We start from the raw sequence: 4,645 nt of genomic DNA on the forward strand, positions 1-4,645 counted from the left end.
TCTAGTCGGGAGTGGTGCTGACTGAAAACAGATGATTTGGAGCGATTCGCGCGCCATCTGTTGGTCATTCTAAGGACTTATTGAACTACCCTCGTAGCTTTAAAGAAATTCACAGAATATTAGCAACTAATAAAATTTGAGAAATTCATTTAATTAATAGAATTCATGAAATTCACAGAACTCAAAAAAATGCATAGAATTTTATGAATTCATTGAATTCAAGAAATTCATATAACTATAGGAATTTTAAGAATTAGCAGAATTTAATAAATTGATAGAATTAAATCAATTTAAAGTATTCAAGAAATTTAACGAATTAACCAAATTCATAGAATAAATAGAATTTATTAATTTGATAAAATTAATAGAATTCAAGAAATTAATTAACTTTGCGGAATAACTAAAATTTAATATTAGTAGAATTCAAGGAATTGATTAAATTCATAGAATAATTATCAGAATTCATATAATTACAGGAATTTAAAGAATTAAGAGAATTTAATAAATTCATAAAGTTAAATAAATTTAAAAAATCAAGACATTCATAGATTTCAAGAAATTCAAAGAATTAGTCAAATTTATAGAATAACTAGAATTCAATGATTTCATAGCATTAATAGAATTCAATTATTTCTAAGAATTAAAAAAATTCACCGAATTTAGGAAATTAATAGAATTCAAAAATTTGATAGAATTCTAATATTTACTAGAATTCGAGTAATTCGTAGAACTCATTTATAGAATTCTATAAATCAATAGAATTCAAGCAATTCGTGGAATTCAAGAAATTCACCGAATTTAAATGATTATTAAAATTCAAGAAATTTATAAAATTGATACAATTCAATAAGTTTCTAGATTGAGAGAATGTTTAAGAAATAAAAAAATTGATAGAATTTAAGCAATTAATTGAATTCAACAAAATACATAGAATTCTAGAAATTATTAGAATTGAAAAAATTCATAAAATGTACGGCATTCATAGAATTTAATAAATTTATAGAATTAAATAAATTAATCAAATATACAGAACAATTAGAATTTCAGAAATTCATCGAATTCAAACATTTCGAGTATACATAATTGATAAAATAACTAGATATCAAGAAATATATAGAATTCAATTAAATTCGTAGAATAATTATTAGAATTCAAGAAATTCATAGAATTCAAGGTGTTAAAAAAAATCGAAAAGTTAATTAACTTCGTAGAATAAATAAAATTCAAGAAATTCATAGAATTCGCAGAATTAATCAAATTCACAGAATTCAAGATAGTTATTGAATATTCCATATTATAATATAAATATTCCAATTATTTTTATATTCTTTGTAATTTATATTTTTAAGTTAAAAATACCGATTTCCGACGAAAAGCAGATAAATAACCTAAGTGTTGTTAAAAATGGTAAGTTTAATTTTTAAATTCAAATCATTTTTTTGTAAATATTTCTTCCTGTGAAAAATGCTGACAGACTTACATATAGTTCGAATATTAAAAAAATTCTTTGAAATCTAATAATTACACGAGTTTCTTGACAATGTTTTTTAAACACTTTTTTTAAGCATATTTACTTCCTAAACTCTTTTTTGTGTAACTTTTTTCCACAATTAGATTTTTAAATTATTTTATTATATTAGATTATTAGAGTTCAATCAATTTATAGAATTATAGAAATTTATATAATTAATAGAAATTAAAAATCATAAAATCAACAGAAATCAAGAAATTCACAGAAAACACGAATTTCATAGAATTTGATAAATTTATAAAAATCAAGAAATTCATAGAGTTCAATAAATTAATAGAATTTAAGAAATTCATAGAACTCAAGGAATTTCTATCATCACCATTCATATAATAGCTAAAATTCAAGAACTTCATAGAATTGAATAATTTTATAGAATTCAAGAAATTCGTAGAATAAAAAAAAATAGAATTCAAGAAATGAGCAGAATTAACCAAATTCATAGAATAACTAGATTTAAGGATTTCAAAGAATTCATAGAATTTAATAAATCCTAAGAATGAAATAAATACACCGAATTTAAGCAATTAATAGAATTCAAGAAATTCATATAATCATAGGAATTTAAAGAATTATCAGAATTTAATAAATTCATAGAATTAAATTAATTTAAAGAATTCAAGAAATTAAACTAATCAACCAAATTCATAGAGCAAATAGAATACAATAATTTTATAGAATTAGTATAATTCAAGTTATTAATATAATTCAAGAAATTAATCAACTTCGCATAATAACTAAAATTCAAGAAATTCATAAAATTTATAGGATTTTAAGAAATTCATAGAATTCAAGTATATATAGAATTCAAGGAATTCATTAAATTCGTAGAATGATTATTAGAATTCATATAATTATAGGAATTTAAAGTATTAACAGAAATTAATAAATTCGTAGAATTAAATAAATTTTAAAAATTGAAGAAATTCAAGAACTAACCAAATTTATAGAATAACTGGAATTCAATCATTTCATAGAATTAATACAATGCAGATATTTCATAGATTTCTATGAATTAATAGAATTCAATTAATTCCTAGAATTCTTTAAATTCATTATTATTTCATAAAATTCTTAGAATTTTAGAAATTAATAGAATTCAAGTAATTCAACGAATTTAAATAATTATTAAAATTCAAGAAATGTATAAAATCAATTCATAGAATTCAGGAAATTCACAGAATTTATAGAATAATTAGAATTCAAGAAATTCATAGAATTCTGCGAATTAGTACAACAATTCGCAGAATTAATTAAATTTAAAAAATAAGTTCTCAAGCTGAAATAAAATATAATTTTAAATAAAAATATACAACTAAATAATGACATAGGAGAAATAAATCATTTGTAAAACACTTTCTTTTATTTCTTGCTCTTTATTTATTAAAAAAAAACTCGGACATACGTGCTCAATAATTATCGTACAATACCACGACGGACATTTCCTTAAAATAATTTTGATATTTTCATAGTATCGCACTCAACATCGCATGCATCCAGAATAAATTATAAATTACTATAAAACTGTGCGCGAGAGCCCGAAAAAAATTCTTTAATAAATATTACCACCTCAAATCCACCCGAAAACTATTTCTACTCTTCCTCTCATCAAAAATCAAAAACTCCATGCAAATTTTCATAAAAAATAACAGGTCGAAAGTTTCAAGAACATAAATTCCTTATCAATTTTATACAATTGAATCCTCCAAATTGAACTTTTTTTTAAATTTTTACAAAATACCAGAAATTGAAGCAGGTACGACTAAAAAAAAAAAGACTAAACAGCGGGATTTAGGATAAATAATTAGGCAAGTAAAAGATAAAAACAAAAAGGTCGAGGCATCTCAGATTGAATAAATTTTTCTTTACATTTTTCTCATTTTTCCTTTTTCGATTCTTCGAGATTGCGATCGACCTTTGGGACGAGGTAGCTGGTAAAATCGACGGACTCAGCAAATTCCGTGAGGAAAATTTGGGCCACGACTTTTACTTTGCGAGACAGACTTTGTCCTCGCGCTGCACGAAGGAATACTAATTATTCCACACGGAAATTCCATTCAAGCGCTTCCCGTCTAAGAATTAGCCGGATATTCACGCCCATAATATTCATCTCAATACGACGAGCTCCAAGGAAAATTCGAAAATTTAAAATCAACTCATTAATTTTCATTTTTTAAATTAACTTTTTTCAAAAATGAATTCATTTTTATTTATTTAAAGTATAGACACCATTTTAAAATTTAAATTAATTTTTTGAAAATTAATGAATTAATTTTAATTAAAATCATTTTTTCCGCGAACGAATAGCTGCTAAATTTGCATAATTTACATATGTTCAATTTGAAATTAATTTCAATATTTAAAATTAATTGCAAGAAATAAGAATTTTTTTCCCCCTACAATATGTATATAATGTTACGTACTCTGTTTGCCTGAAATGGGAAAAATGGTAATTTTTCTTGAAGCCTGCGATTATTATTTTACAGTTTAATGCTATAAATAAATGCACACTCTTGGTAAACAAGACAGGAGGTGATGAATGTATCTCACATGTACTTAGAAATAGAGAAATGAAATTGTAAATTATAAATAGCATTTTTCCCACGAGATATCGTCGGAAATATTTTTTATAACATGCAGGGAAAATTAACTTTCCTCGTCCTAAAAAAATTCGATTGCTAGGGTAATTTAAGATTAAACTTTTAAACTAAATAATTTTTAAAATAGATTTTTTGAGCTTCTTCATCAAATAAACATTGAAAGCTCAAGCTTTTCTCAGGACGAGTTGACTTAGAATAATCTATCAAATAATTTGTAACATCGACAGTAACAAGAATTAATAAAGATGAATGCAATTATTTGATCAGTTCATGGATAAAAAGGGCCTTCGATTTTTTCTTAAATTGAGAAATGGGCAGTCAATCAAATTCTAGGAACCGCAAATCGATTTTTCCAAAACTGGTAGAAAATTACCGAAACATAAAATTCCCGAATTTTAACAATTTTTTTATTATTTATAAAATTAAATAAATTATTACTATTAAAATTACACTATATTTAAATTTTGTAAATTGTTTATATTCGAGAATTTTATAACTCGTCAATTTTCTGTCGGAA

The sequence above is a fragment of the Belonocnema kinseyi genome, chromosome 1 (genome assembly GCF_010883055.1).
Source record: "Belonocnema kinseyi isolate 2016_QV_RU_SX_M_011 chromosome 1, B_treatae_v1, whole genome shotgun sequence".
In the NCBI taxonomy this organism is placed as follows: Eukaryota; Metazoa; Arthropoda; class Insecta; order Hymenoptera; family Cynipidae; genus Belonocnema; species Belonocnema kinseyi.